The sequence below is a fragment of the Oreochromis aureus genome, linkage group 18 (assembly GCF_013358895.1).
Source record: "Oreochromis aureus strain Israel breed Guangdong linkage group 18, ZZ_aureus, whole genome shotgun sequence".
Taxonomy (NCBI): Eukaryota; Metazoa; Chordata; class Actinopteri; order Cichliformes; family Cichlidae; genus Oreochromis; species Oreochromis aureus.
In genome coordinates, this window is record NC_052959.1 from 22,309,011 (window position 1) to 22,325,349 (window position 16,339).

At 45.1% G+C, this 16,339-nt stretch overlaps 1 long non-coding RNA gene and 1 pseudogene across 1 annotated transcript; both read right to left on the bottom strand.

Moving 5' to 3' along the window:
• Window positions 1-2,543: 2,543 nt before the first annotated feature.
• Window positions 2,544-6,721, bottom strand: LOC120434210. The gene is made up of 3 exons (XR_005608993.1): window positions 6,645-6,721; window positions 5,974-6,022; window positions 2,544-3,441 (listed from the first exon to the last, which is right to left on the bottom strand). It is a non-coding gene; the product is annotated as an uncharacterized LOC120434210 (long non-coding RNA).
• Window positions 6,722-10,501: 3,780 nt separating this feature from the next.
• Window positions 10,502-14,170, bottom strand: LOC120434136 (annotated as a pseudogene).
• Between the last annotated feature and the right edge of the window lie 2,169 nt (window positions 14,171-16,339).

A 16,339-nucleotide genomic window follows, 5' to 3' on the forward strand; every position in this document is an offset into this window, starting at 1 on the left:
TCAGGCCCTCCCTGAGCCTGGTTCTGCAGATTTCCTTCTGTTAAAAGGGAGTTTTTTCTCCCCACTGTTGCCAAGTGCTTGTTCATGGAGGTCCTCAGATTGTTGGGGTCTCTTTGGCTCTTTACCTTGCATAATGCTCCGTGAGGTGACTGCTGATGTGAATTGGCGCTATATAAATAAAACTGAATTGAACTGAACTGAACAACTCAAGTACAGATACCTGAAAATTCCATTTAAGTATTTGTACTTTGTTACTCCCCACCTGTGATCTATATTTTTTACCTCATGTTGACCTTTTCTTGTAAGCTCTGCTAAAGTTACTGAAATCAAGAGAGAACACCAATCAGCTGGTTTCCTCTGCATGGCTCTTTATATTAACGAGAAGCAACAGCCTATTCAAACCTCCCTGTGATGAGTCAGGGATCACCACAGGAACACAACAGCACAGCAACCAGCTAGTCTCATGGTGACACATCTTCAACTAACACATAACACAAAATATGGTAGAAGAACAAACACAGAACAACTCATGATGACACAACGTGAAAGACTTCGTAGCTGAAGCGCACCAGCTTTAACTTCCCTGATGCTCCCTTTAAGACAATATAATACGAAGAAGTTCTTCATTTTGTAACAGCGAGTTTAATGTGAAACATTTATATGGTGTACCTTATACAATAGTGGCTATTTGAAAACAACTGAGCAACCCCCAAAATAAATGTATTTAACACAGAGTTACAGCGTGTCTGTCAGCAACTTGTCCAAACACTGAGATTTTTACACTGTTTTGTGCTATACTGAGCTATGGTAACTGGCTCTTGGCTATAATACATATTTAATATTTCACTGACAAACATGCGAGTAGCATCAGTCTTCTCAGCTCCTAAAACTATTCCTGAAACACGCATCCACACTTATCATCAACTAAAAATTTTACTTGATCAGGCACATGTGGACAAAAAAAAGGCTAGTCTTCCATTTGATCACATTTACTGTTGTGGAATATGTTGGCGTGACAGAGGAGCGTTTCATCAGCAAAGAACAAAAGGTAAGATACGTGATACATGTGTACCTCGGGGGGATAGAGTAAGCCATCCAGCTGCGAGCGAAACAGAATGAAAACACTCGCTGGGAGTCTGTTTTTCCAAGATTGCTGCAGAAGGCAAAACAAGATGGTTCTGCCAGTTATCCTTGTTTCACAAAGATGATGGTGTGTTGCTTTCACAGACAAAAGATGTGTCATCTCGTCTCTCCTCTCATTTCTCTTCCACTCAGCTGCAGCAAACTGACCTTCAGTAAATATTATGTGAACCTGACAAAGCTGGGACTCCTTTCCTTCTATAAAAACAGATTTCTTTTCATTTATCTTTTTTTTTTTTTTTAAATTTTGTTATATAAAAGAACTACCCAAGGCAAAAAAGCTTATGTTCCTTCATATAGAGCATAATCATCTATGCCTGAGATTATAACAGGGATGTTGCTTTGGTTTAAACCTTGAAAGCCCAGATGATTGTTTCAATGTGTGACAGCAACCTGAGAGTATTTGGGTCAAAGAGATTTCGAGCCTGACCTGTGAAGTGTCGTTCCAGCCCGCAGCCAGAGCACAAGAGTTTAAGATGTAGCAACCGTGAGAAATTCATACTGGGAGGAATATTCTGGATCGCAGATGCTTCAAAGCAAACGCTCAACAGTGTGTTTTAAATTGTGTGGATGTTTGTGGGGTGTGAGTGTGTATGTGTGTGTGAGTGAGTGTGGTTTTCCATTCATAATATGGTCAATATCATTGAACTCTATGACGCTTCTCTTCTGAATTTAAAGTAAGAAATTGTACATCTGTTTTAGCAAATTCACTTTAAATGCCATTTTTAATTAAAAAAAAACTCATTAGCTTCTGTAAGTATTTAAAGAATAGTAACATTAAAGTAAAATAGTTCTGGTGAAAAAAAATAAGATTTTTTTATGATTATTATTATCTTATTAAAATCTTAAATTTTACATAAACCCTGAAGCAGAGAAACACTTTGACAGACTCGTCGCCTTTGAACACACACACACAAAAGTTTGTATCCACAAAATTGTGAAATATAAAGCATTCAAAATACTTAAAAGACGTATGCCAAATTCCCATCAAACCATGATCTTCCTCTTTACTTTGGTTTAAATCTTAAGCAGCTGGTTTGCTGAGGGAATATTTCTCCCAAAAAAACACTGACAGTCCTCCAGAGACGAGAAACAGTTCTAAGCTCTTTGTCATACTCTAACATGAATTTAGTGGCACGAAATGAGAGCAACTTTGTGAATTTACAAGCCGTGTGACATCTATTGTTCCAGCTCTGCCAACAAACAAGCTCTGAGCTGTTGACTGTGGCTCTCTCGACAAGCAGTGCATCAAATGCAGCACTGCATACATTGCAAATAGTCTGTTTGTCATCTTTGGTGAATGTCTTTATGTAATATTTGCAGATTTTATCTGCAGTGATCCTCATCTAAACAGTAAAAAAAATGCCGTCAATTCTCTAAGTTACATACAGACAGGGTGGATATTTGAAAACTTTGCTTTGAAACAGCAGCGCTCATACTGAAGCTTTTCATTTTAAACTTTTGATGAACAGACTGCAGATGCTCTCCGTGTCCTGAATCTAAAGTGTGCCTCACAGACTCAGGCAGTGCAACGGTTTGGCACTGCTGTGCTGAGGGTGTAATAAATGTACAGGGGAGATAATTTCAGTTAGCTTATTCACCTGCACTGTCTCTCTTATTCTTATTCTCTTCTTTGCCATTCATGGACTAGAGGTCTGATTGGACGTAATGATATCCCCCCTGCTCTTTGGAAGAGAGGGTGCCGAGGCCTCGCTGAGGGACTGTCAGCACAAACCTCCGCCGTGCTGATTCAAGCATCGCTGAAACTCCCGCTCTGCCCGGGTCTCCCTCGCAGCCTCCAAGGCCAAGAAGCTTTGTAGCAAGTCAGCTAAAAATCGCCACCCGCAAAACATGAAGAAATGCCAACTGAATAACAACAATGTAGTTTACTGGTTTTTGATCACTGAACACACCAGGGTGCCTCCAGCTCCTTTACCCCCAACTCCCACAGTTTGTTTATCTGTGCATCTGTCAGCTTCCATCCCTCATTTCTTTTCTTTCGCTCCCCTTGTCAGCTTTTCTCTAAGTCTCCATCTGTCCATGTGTGTTTGTCTGTCTCCAGTTCTCCGTCTCTACTTTCCACTGTCTGTGCTTACTGTATCTTCGTGCAAATATCCAGCAAAAACCACAGCTGTCCCTTATTCCCACTCCGTCTCCTCCTCCCTCCCTCCTCTTCCCGCTCCCGTCCTTGTTCCTGTTGGTGTGAGTCGACGGTGACAAACAGCCGGCGTCCCCAGGTTTACCGGCGGGTTTGATCTCTGCTGGCGGAGCCGCCGAGCTGCGGCAGATCGATGACAAAGCCTGTCAGGGCAGCTCACTGTTATTCAAGGATAGATTGCATCTGAAAGCCCATGCACCATGTGGTTAATGAATTAAAGAAGTGGCCAGCCATCATTGATCAGATCAGCTGACAACCATCAATATCCCCCTTTTTATGGGGTTTATGGAAGGAAAGAGCAGTTGTTGAGAGACGTAACGGATGTCTGTTTTATGGCAATGCTGAACAGGCTCGGTTTTTATTTTGTTTCATGGCTTCGCTTTCAGATTGGAGAAAGAGAGAAAATTAAGTTACTATTTGAGCTTGCAGATTCATTCATGGCCTTAGAAAAACAAGCATGGTAAAAAATGACAACACAAGGTTCAATATACTGACTCTTCAGTCACATCAAGTGGATCGTCGTCTTGCACTGAAATAAACTGATTTCAGTGGCTCCATACCAAGCTCCTGAAGCTAAACGCATGAAAACAAAGGCTGCTGACCTGCAAACTTCCTGCTGACAGTTTGAAGGAACAGAGAGCTCGAACCCTAACCACTTGCTACTTCTTACATTTTCATAGGAGGCTCATTACCTTAGGTTTAACAGTAATCATTTATAGTATTCATACTCTGGATGGAGTGCAGGTGTACGTAAGCTGTGGTTGCGGTGGTGTAGCTAGCGTTTTTTTAAGCGTCAGATAATTTTAAATGTAACATTTCTATCAGCTCAACAAACATCAGCAAACGCACAAACTGTTTGTGTGCAGTTTGTCGCACAGCGTGTTGCCGCTGTATTTCACAGGGAGAGAAAAGAGTGCGAGCTAACTTCACTCTGAGGTGAAGAAAAGGAAGACAAACAGGACAGGAGAGGAAGAAGAGAGGTTAGATCTACTGCTCAGTGACGCTCGATAAACTGCAAATTTTAAGCTTGCATGTAACGTCATCATTTTAATCACATATTGGATCTGTATATGATGTGCTTTGATAACTTATTGTGAAACAGCCTACAAAACAAACTAAGGATAAACAGTTTGACTTGCATTAACGTGGTGTAAAGCTCTGTGTTGGACTGGTGCACAGTGACTGTGGTGCTCAGATTTAGGTTACATCAAGTGAAGCAGAGATGAATTTGCATTTAAGATGATGATGATGTTTAGATTCATTCACTGAATTCCACCTTTACACCAACTGTTTAGTGTAAAGACAGTTTAAACAGTGTAGTGTCAGTGTAGGAGATGGACATCAGCCCTGATAGCTGGTCAAAATTTGTATATCTTCTTGAATTCAGTTGTGTAAGTCCACAAAGAGCTACTGGGAGTTTTGTGTGGAGGCAAAGTCTCTATCATGTAGGCAACTGGAAATAGTAAAAAAAAATTAATTCCCTTTTACAGCAGGAGCCATACATAACAGATTGAAGTTTTCATGATAATTAGAATTTAGATTGGAACAATATTTGCATTCTCATGCACTAATATTGTTTTACACACAGATTGTTGGCCCTCTCTCCTCAGATCTGGTTTTAAAACAGCAACAATGACAACGCTCATCTCAAGGCTTCAAACTGAGACAGCAGACACCCTGAAAATCCTTCAATCATGCTCCGATAGGCTGACCGTTTTTTCTTCACTTGTACATCACTGTTGATTTTGGACATTTAACCCAGTATTACTAATTATTAAACTGTAGCCTCCTCCAATGTGTGGGTCATTACGCTTTAATATAAAGTGTCTTTGGGTGACCATTATTGTTACTGGTACCGTATAAATAAATTGAATTGAACTTAATGTCCATTGTTTATACTGTTTATGTTTTTATGTGGGTATGCAAATTAAGGAACAGGGCATTTTACTCTGATGAACCTGTTTGCAGAAATAGGTCACAACTTTAAATGACATCATGTTTCATGTGCATTCACTTTCATTTCATTTTTTAAAAATGCTCTGGCCATCTGATATTTTGTTTGTTTGTTTGTTTGTTTGTTTGTTTTAGTAGAACCTGCCCATCTCTCCATACTGTCAGTCAGGAAATCATTTTAATCTAATTATTGCTGAACAAGATTAAATTAGCATCACAAAAGTTGCTTTTTAAAACCAAATGAATGTAAGGTCAGAGGCATTATGAATCTTGTTTTAAAGTAGACTGCAATATTTACATTTTCCACTAAATCGGCCTCCTAACTACAGCTCAGTTGCCCAGTTGCCCAGCCAGCTGTCAATTTCTGGCAACTTTTTACATGTAGGCTTTACAGTCTGTAAACTACAATTAACTGTCGGGAATTTTTTCATGTTGTGTTACTGGTCAGAGCCTGTTCCAGATAGCCAGCTAGTCCTGGAAGTAATTACAAGACTTAACTAAAGCCCAAATCTGTGTTTACGCAATGAAAATTCACCAGAATCAAGAACTTGCTAAGATGGACTAAGAGTATACTGAAATTAGCAGGTTAGCATTCATTGCTTATAGTAGAAAAACTTGAGTATTCTCACTTTAAGAGTAACTGACAGGTTTTAGCTTCACATGCAGACAGAAATTATGAAAAAGTCTTTGAGCATGTCATACAGCAGCTGCCGACGGCTTACCGTTGCCTCCCCCTGGTCCCTCAGCAAACATGGTAGACCAAAGGCACAACTGCAAAAAGAGTAATAAAACTTTAATTCATCAGAGGAAACAAAAAAAAAATTACTTCTGTATTATAATTCAGAAATGAAACAGGCTCAAACAGCCTTGGCAGGGAAGAAATAGCACTGAAATATCTTGGTGCAATTACTCCCCTGCAGCTGCGGGCTCTTTTCTGTGTGACAATAAAAGAGACTAGATATATTAGGACGAATGTTTATGTAGGAAAATACATTTTAAGAAAAGAAGCAGTACAGCTGAGAATCTCTGCAGGGTTTCTCTTTATGTTTGTGCTTTTTTCTGTCATCTACCGCTGGCTTGAAATACAAAAATGTTTAAGGGAGGATAAGGTGATACATTTTCATTTAACGGGAGACACACAGAATTAGAAATTAAAAACACAATCAGCTTATTTTTTTCATTTCCCTACCAAAATAAAATGGGGAAATAAAATGACATAAAAACAGAACAAAAACGAAAAGCTGAATTTTCTCACTCGCGCTAAAACCAATCGTGTAGCATCTGCTTTACTTCAGTCACAGCAAAAAAAGAAAGAAAAAAAACACATCGATATGCAGAAAGTTCATCAGATTACTTAATTCAAAAGCACAACGAGAGCTAATACAGTGCTGACCTTTCAAATGACTCACCCACTCTGCCTGTCACACTTGCTTTCTCGCACAACTTTTAGTCTCCCACACTGCTAACCATTAGCATTTCCCATCACCTCTGAAACAGTAACATAATGCAGAGAGCAGAGAGCGGTCCACAAAACATAATTATCATCTGTAGCACAAGCGCAGGGCTCCCTACGGACCGCTACAGTCGAGGCCCTGTCAATTTATGGCTATAGTGTACCTTTTCACTTTATTGCTTCACTCATATAAAAAAGCAATCCCGTGGACAAAGCAAAGAAAATGAAATCCTGTCTTCAAAATGCTACTTTAGACTCAGTTTGTTGGTGGGGAGCTTTTAGTCAACTGAGAATCCCACTAACCTCAACCAGAAGCAGCGCAGGCTAATCGCAGGGCCACTAAAGCTCAGATATCCACCTTCCACTATAGTTCTCACCAAATGCAGCATGTTTGTGCCTTTGAGTTATTAATAAATATTGTGTCCATTAGTTTTGTCATCCTGCCTCTAAATAAAGGATGGACTCTGGATAAAAATGGCTGCTTGGGAAAAGCTGAGACTAAGGAAAACCTACAAGTTAAAGCTCCTTTAAAAAAAAAATCTAACCAGTGTCTCCAATACTGAAGCTGGTTGTGGACCCTGTAGGGATAATACATTTAGGTGTGTTGCACATGGATATACATTTTTAGATGTGAATAATTCAGAGACAAATCTCAAGGGAATTTAGGTGCATTTAGCGCCATATCTATCTATCTATCTATCTATCTATCTATCTATCTATCTCTTGGTAAATCACAGGCAGGAGTAGGAGGTGAAAAAAGGTTTTTCATGGCAGATAAACTCATCAGTAATTTAGTAATTAACACAAAACAGGCAGGCGTGATAAACCAGTAGACTAAATGCGTTCCGCTGTGACAGGCTGAAAGGCGCTTATCTTAATATCATAATGTTTAAAATCCACAGTAATTATTCTTCACGGAGGCGTGAAATTGATTCCAAACATTTTCTTTTTCTCCTCCTCACACGGTTTGATCTTTGCTCCCCCGAGACGACCTTTAATGAAATTCAATTTTGAGCTACGACACTTTATGCCGCTCTCACACGTCTCACACCGAAAGATATCAAAGTTTCATCTCTGATGAATTGTTGTGTACAGCTCGGATTTTAAAATGTTTTTACTTGTATCAGCGAGGGGTTGGACTGCTGACATAACCGATGCTGGATAAATTGATTAATTAAGAGAAAGGACTTTTATTGACTATGAAAGCTATATTAAGGCAGGCCTGACACGCACACTGAGATGGAGACTGATTCTGTCAGACAGCTGGATAACCTGAAGCAGCTGAAGCAATGAGCTCTGAGAGGTCAGCCCCCCCTGCTGGAGGTGACATGCAAACATGAAGCCTAACACCCCAACATGAGGTGAAAGCGCCTCTGAAATGTTGTACTTTGTCTCCTTTATCTCAGTTAAACACATTTACACAGGAAATGATTTATTGGATCGAGGCTTGGATGAAGCATATTAAACTCTGAGAATTTAATTAGTAGGTCACCTTTAAAAAAATTGAATTTGTCCTAGAATGATCTGAGTGAAACGGCTTTACAATCAGGACTGAAGGGCACAATGAGATTTGATAAAAGCAAGAGTGGCATTTCAGCCAGTAAAAGGATTCACACAGTAGATTTTAGCAAGATGGTTCTGTGTTTATCAAAAACAAGTTACAATTAAAACCCAGGACCGATGTTACCCATGTCATGTAAAAGAGAAACACTCTCCGTGTGACAGAGCACCTCAAGAATTTATTTTAACCTCTTAAGCCCCAAGGGGGTTTCTGAGCTTCCTGCTGGAAAATGTAATGCCCAAATTTAATTGATTATTTCTCTGCAATTACAAACTCTGTCCTCACAATCTTGGTATCAAAATAAAGCTAACACTTGTGAGATTTCATCAGAGGTGTAAATATTGAAGCAGATATTACTGTGTCAAAGTTACTGAGACTGGAACACAGAAAAAGTAAGTATGTTTTATCCTCGCCTAATTTTTTTTTTTAATTTTTAGCATATAACTCTTTTAAAAATATGCCTCAGATCACATTTGGTTCCAGAATTTCAGTAACCAACATATAAACATCATCTGTGCAAAGATTTATGTTTCTAAAGTAAAACAGTGAAAAACTACAGCCCTGTCAATACATGAATATCCAGACGTTGTACAAAAATGTCCAATTTTGGCACACAATTGGACAGTTGAATTTTTTAGGTATTAAAGAGCAGAAATTAATTAATTTTATTAACAGGCCTAAAAATGCTTTTTTTTAATTATATATTTTTGAAGAATTAACCACACATTTACATGGCAATGGCCCTTTTCTGCCATGCGCATGAAGCGTTTAATTGGCCTCTGGCCCTTTAAACCCCGAGGAGCTGTAACTTGAGGTTACTCTATTCCGTAACCCCCGTTCTCTGATAACATGAGTGAGGTGTCTCACTATGGGGAACGCTCTCTCAGCGTTGTCCTCAGAAGCCTCTATATCATTACTCCAGCCAGCATTGGCTGGCAGTCGTGACGCCAGCGCCAGGGAGGGCCACCCTCCTCCCTATAAAAGGGTGTGACGCAGCGTCACCGTCATTCAAGATAAGCTCACCTCTTCCTCGCCGTGCAAGGAGGGTGATCTGGTGAGACACCTCACTCATGTTTCAGAGAACGGGGTTACGGAATAGAGTAACCTCAAGTTCTCTTTCAAACATTCGTTTCGGTGTCTCACTATGGGGATATGCAGACTCCCGTATTGCCAGATAAGCCCATTTGAACGACTGACTGCCAACTTAGGAGGTCTCGTGGGGACCCACACTTAACACAGTGTGGGCTAGAGATGGTGCAGTGACATCCAACCTGTAAAACCTTGCAAAGGTCAAAGGTGAAGCCCAGCTCGCCGCTGCACATATCTCTTCTATAGAGACACCCCTAAGAAGGGCCCAAGAGGTTGCCATCCCTCTAGTAGAATGAGCACGAAGTCCCCCCGGGGGGGACAGACCCGTGCTTGAATAAGCCAATTGGATCGCCTCAACAATCCAGTGGGAAATGCGTTGTTTGCTAACGGGCTTGCCAAGATGTGGTTTAGCCCAGGAAACAAACAGCTGATCCGACCTCCTGAAAGCCTTCGTTCTCTCTATATAGGTACGTAAAGCCCTAACTGGACAGAGAGCATGTAGGCGCTCCTGTTCAGGGGCGGAGAAAGGAGGAGGGCAAAAAGCTTCCAGCTCCAATGGGGTGCATTGGAGATAAGGATTTTGGGCACAAAGGCGGATTTGGCCTGAGTGTGACTCTAGAGTTATCCCGTGTGAATCGGGTGCACTCTTTGTGTATTGACAGCGCATGAATATCACTGACACGCTTCGCAGATGCGAGAGCCAGGAGCAATGCAGTCTTCAAAGACAGGATTTTTATTTCCACCTGGTCTAGTGGCTCAAATGGTGGCTGTGAAACTGCCCCCAGCACCAGGGATAAATCCCACGTGGGAACGAGAGGTTTAGACACCGGGTGGAGCCGTCGTGCCCCTTTCATGAAACGGCAGACTAGCGGGTGATGGCTCACTGGGCCATCCACGAAGCCCACATGGCAGGCTGAAATGGCTGCTAGATATACTTTAATCGTGGAAAAGGCCTTTCCTTTATCTAACAGTTCTTGGAGAAAGGAGAGAATTGTTTTCACAGAGCACTGAAAGGAGAGAGTGTGAGACTTTCCACACCATTCCTCAAATACCCTCCACTTGTTCTCATACAATGATCTTGTGGAGGGGGCTCTAGCACTCTGAATAGTGGCTATAACACCCTGGGGGAGTCCTGCCGTACTCAGATTCAACCTCTCACGGGCCAAGCCCACAGGGGAGGCGCCTGGGTGAGGGTGAAAAATCTCCCCCCTGGCTTGGGAGACTAGGTCTCGACGGAGAGGGAGAGGCCAAGGTTCGCTCCACAAGAGGGGCATAATCTCCGCTAACCAATGGGACCTCGTCCACCTTGGGGCGATCAATATCACTGTCAGCCCTCTCTCTCTCACTCTGGTTAGAGTGGGAGAAATTAAGGCCAGTGGAGGGAACGCATAAAGCAGAGCATGTGGCCAGTTGTGAGCTAATGCGTCTACCCCTAGCGGAGCCTCCTGGTCCTTCAGGGAGAAATACAGTGGACACTGAGCGTTCTCCCTCGAGGCAAACAGATCGACCTGTGGGTGGCCAAAGCGGGTCCAGATTTGGGTCACCACATGTGGGTGCAGGGTCCAGTCCCCGTACTGCGGGTTTCCCCTGGACATTAAGTCTGCTCCCAAGTTCAGAGCTCCTGGAATGTGAGTAGCTCTCAGTGACAACAGATTGATGCTGCTCCACATGATCAGTCTGCGAGCCAGCATGTGCAAAGGACGGGACCGTAACCCGCCCTGTCTGTTGATGTACGCCACGACAGTGGTGTTGTCTGTTCTGATCAGAACATGGTGGTTTCTCAACAGGGGAAGGAAGTGTCTCAGTGCTAGAAATGCTGCTAGCAATTCTAGCCAGTTTATGTGAGCACCCCTCTGTCGTGAGTCCCAGCTGCCGCTCACTGCTCTGCCCTCGTGAGTGGCACCCCAGCCCGTGAGACTCGCATCCGTGGTTACCACCTTTCTGGCTGTGACAGCCCCAGTGACACCCCTGAGTGAGAAATGTGGGATTTCTCCAACAGTGGAGTGCTGCAGCGCAGTCTGCTGTCACTCTGATATGGCGGTGGGTATGGCGCTCTCGATTCAGTCTCAGTGATGCAACCCATCGCTGAAATTCCCTCCTATGCAGTCTGCCTAGTGGAATGACTGCCAGTGAAGACGCCATTAATCCCAGCATCTGCAGGCATTTTCTGAATGGGAGATATCTTCCCACCTGAAAAATGCCGGCATGTGATAGCATTTTTTTTTTTACTCTGTCCACAGAGACACGCTCTGTATGAGGCGGAGTTTAGAGCTATTCCTATGAAAGAGATGGCCTGAGCTGGCTGCAGGACACTCTTTTCGTAGTTTATGGTGAAACCCAGAGCCATCAGATGATCCACTGCCAACCTGGTGTGCTCTCTTCCCATTATTTCTGACTCTGATAGCAGCAGCCAATCGTCTATGTACGTTGCTATGCGGATGCCCCGCCTCTTCAGTGGGGCTATGGCTGCCTCTGTGCACTTCACAAATACCCGTGGGCTCAGTGAGTACATTCTGCCCTGAAACGCGAAGCGCAGGAATTTTCTGTGAGGCGGATAAATAGGGATGTGAAAATATGCCTCCTTCAGGTCTATTGATGTAAACCAATCGCCTGGGCGCACGACATGCAGCAGAGTGGAGGTCGTCAACATTCTGAATTTGTATGACCTCAGATGCTGATTCAGAGCCCGTAGGTCCAGTATCAGACGCAGTCCCCCTCCCTTCTTGGGCACGAGAAAATACTTCAAGTAAAAGCCGCATTGGCTCTGCTCCTGGGGTATTTCTCGTACTGCTCCCTTTGATAGCAAGGTAGTTATTTCTTCTTGCAGGATCCTGGCTGATTCGCCTTTTGCAAGAGAGAAAATCACTCTGTGAAATCTGGGAGGCGTGGTTGCGAATTGCAAACGATAGCCTCGCTCTAATGTCCTCACAACCCATTCTGGCGCAGCGAGAGCTCACCATCTCTCTATTCTTGCTGACAGCGGCCCCAAAGACAGGCACTCCACAGTAGACGGAGCTTTGGCTCCCTCTTGTGGCGGAAACTGGTCCTGCAGGCCAGACCCGACTGCGCATGCGCGGGCGGCGCGCGCTTGACCAGTGCTCATGGGGCCGGACACCACTGAGGGAACCAACCCCGGTGGTGTCTGGGTCCGTGGGGGCATTATGTTTTTCAACATACTTTCTGTGTTTTCCACACATTTTTCCCGTGCCCTTGGCAACATGCCTGGATGCAGCGGGTGAGTTTTTAATAAACAGTGTGCTTTTGTGAGACTGTGACATGCTTGATTCAGCTGAACAGTGTCTCGTCGTCTCTTTGTTGAAATGCGCTCTGTGGGATCCAACTCGAGTCCCAGGCGCTGAAAGGTGGAGACAGAACACACTTCTCCGAACGGGCTCCGGAACTGAGCCCTGGAGTGAACTTGGAGCCCGGGCTGATCCGCCCGATCTCCCGTGGGTGATGTTAGGCAGCCCGCTTCTTCTGCGGTCCGACTGCTTGGCTGGTGGTGGGGCACCCTGAGCGGCAGCAGGTGGGGCATGTTTCCTGGGCCAGTGGGTCTTAGGGTTCTGCGAACCTAGGGGACCCTGGGCCGCGACCTGCGGGGCTGGGCGGCGAGGGATTTTAAATGTCGGCACGCCGGCTGGACGGCTGGTGACCTGAGCGAACGTGCGGCGACTGGGTGGAGGCGGGGGCGCATCCTGGGTCTTCCTAGGGAGACACAGCTGCAGGGCCTCTCCCTCTTTCTTTTTCTCCTCGCACCATCTTTGCATGGTGGCAACGGCGGTCCCGAAAAGGCCAGCGGGGTCGATGCTTTCATCCAGAATGTCACGTCTTTCTCTGTCCGAAAGCCCCGACAAGTTCAGCCATCTTGCCCTCTCCTGTAGGACAATGATGCTGAGAGCTCTGCCCGCCGCTTGTACTGCTGCTCTAGTGAGGTGGAGACACTGGTCCGTAACGACGCCCAGCTCTTCCCACAGCTCGCTAGAATTCGGGTTCGCAGTAGTCTGGTCCTGGAGCTCCGCCGAGTAGGCTAGCAGGAGCGATGAGGCGTTCAATGCCCTCACGGTGGTGGCCACTGATTTATACGCCTTGTCAGCCAGGGAGGACTGCAGGCGTTCGGCCTTGGAGGGCAGGGACGGACCAGATGGCATGGAAAGTTTCTGGTTTGGGTGGAGATGAGAGTCCACCAGATTCTCCACTGTGGGAATTTGATAGATGCCCTTCTCCTTCATTCCAGCGCAGTCAAACGCCGCCGCTCCCTGCACGGGGTTGGGTGACGAAAATGGCTTTGCCCAGCAGCGTGTGACCTCGTCCACGCATTCGGGGAAAAGCGGCAGTACCTGCTTAGTAGTGCGTTTTGCTTTGGGGAGCCTTTTACCCTCGTATCGTGAGGTGGAGGTCTCCGTTGTCACCGCGGGCCATGGGATTGCCAGCTTTTCAGCTGCCCGTTTTGCAACGTCAAATAGCTCCATGCCGCGGGACTGTGTGCCGGGTTATCTGTCGGCCCCTTGTGTCGCAGAATTCCGACCAGAGGGGCAAAGAAAACGTCGTCATCCTCGTCCGAGACGAGATGTTCCGACGCTCCCTCGGAGGATTCGCTGAGTAGCTCATCATTAGCCTCGAGGGAATCAGACAACATAGCTTCGCAGCTGACCTCGGCATCATCCACCAGCGGGAGGACGATATCCATCTCGTCGCCCCAGCTGGTGCCTGGTGTGGCTGACTCAATGTGCTCCATCGGTGGGACAATTGGAGACAGCATTGGGTCCTTCTTCGTCGGCGAAGGCTTTTTAGGGTGAAGCGAGCGCAGTGTTCGCATGAACCCGGTGTGGAAATAGCCGCTTGGGCGTGTTGCAGCCCGAGGCACATCACACACGCGTCATGTGTATCTGAACCTGAGATTTTGCACCCGCAGGGGCAAATTCTGGGCAGCGGTTTGCAGTCTGCCATATTAAGGAAGCTTGGTGTAGCTAGCTTGGAATGGCTGGACGGCTAACGCTGATCTTTTTTTCTTCTCTCGGTCGGGTAGCTATGGTGAGCTAGTATGACCTAGCTAGTGTGGTGGCTAGCGCTTGTGCTACTTGGCTTGGTGACCGTGTGTAGCAAAGACAGTTAGCTTGGTCAGCTAGCTGTTGTGCTAGGTGCGTGGTGGCAGCTAACACACTCTCCGACCTGGCTCTGTGGTGAAGAGCAGGCGACTCGAAACGCGAACCGTGCTAGCGCCCGGTGACCAAGGTGTTAGCTTGCTCACGTGGACAGTTAAGCTAGCACTCACGTTCACAGTCAGGAGAGATGAGGTTTCTAAGAAGCGAGAAGAGGAAATTGAAAGACGGGTGATGCTGCGTCACACCCTTTTATAGGGAGGAGGGTGGCCCCTCCCTGACGCTGGCGTCACGACTGCCAGCCAATGCTGGCTGGAGTAATGATATAGAGGCTTCTGAGGACAACGCTGAGAGAGCGTTCCCCATAGTGAGACACCGAAACGAATGTTTGAAAGAGAACTTTGGTTTCTTTTGGTCAATTTGCATGATTGACACCTCTTTTTAATCGTTTTAGCCAATAGAATCAAAGTAACGATGCCATGTTCACGTCACTTCAACCAATCAGACGTTGCAATGCCAAAATCCACGTGGGCCCAAATTTGCTGCATGGCGCATTTGCGCCACTATGTTTTTGTGGTCTTCTTTTGCGGCTCATTCAGTGAATTTTGGTCTGATCGTGGTGAAACTTGGTGTGTGGAGTCAGGCTGGTTTACTTCCAGAGCTATCACTATATTTAGCAAGTTACATGAAGTCTGCAGAATTTCCAGTTCGGTTTTGTTTGTTTAGCGCTCTTCTGCGCATTTACGTAACTGCTCGTTTAATCACGGCTTGTTTTCGGTGTGTTTGGTGGTTGTAGCTTCTCTATTCCCATGTTGTTGCAGTATATTAATGACTAACCTCGTATTGTGGATGGATTATCTCAGTTGTTCTCCTGACTGAAGTTTGGTCCATTTACAGCATCCTGCCATGTGATTGCATTTGTCCCTAACCATCGGGAACTCTCATTTTAACTTTTATCGAGTGGAAAAAAGTTAGCATTCATCCTCCAGCTTCACTGTGTTTATGTTATGCTAACAAAACTGTGTTGCTAGCAATCACGTAGCACATCATTATATACCAGCTAGTCATACTTCAGTAACCAGGCAAACGACAAACCGACACTGCTGTTTAGTTTTCTGTCTTCATTTATATTGGAAGTGATAGCAGAGCTGTACGTTTGAATTTTTTCAGAAATCTCTCAGTCAGAATGTTACGTCCCCACATGAAAGTTAGGGAAGAGGGCGGGGGACAGTAACAGTTGGATCCGGGTTGAAATGAAAAGAACCCCAGGCAGAGGTATTTAACACAAAATAAATCTTTATTATGATCAATTAACTCAATATTCATATAAACAGTAACAACAAAAAGAGACAGCAACACTGCTTTAATGATAAATCAGACAGGCCAACCCAAAGAGATGGTGACCACTTCAACAAAGAAAACAACTATAAGGCTTCAACAGAAAAAGACAGCAACGCTGCTCTTAGCAATAACCAGGCAGGCCAAACAAAATAATGGAGGCCGCCATCACTTAAGCAAAACCACTGCTCGGTTAAGAGCTACTCACAAAGAACCACGCATGGTGGGGCTGGACACACATACAGCAGGCCTTTTCCACACCTAGACCAGACTCACACTGACCAGCACAGAGGAAATCCACCAGAAGCCTCTCCCACGCCCACACTGCTCTCCTCCAGCTTATATCACCTCTGGGGGGTAATTGGTGATAAACGAGGGCAGATGAGCAGCAGGTGTGTCCTAAAGGAGGAGGCAGGGGCGGAGAGAGACAAGGGGAGGGGCAAGAAAGAAGGAGGAGGAGAGGGAGAAGACAACACCACGCCCACACACTCCCACAGCCTCACAGGATGTAACATTCCCCCCACCTTATATTCACACTATACAAAGCA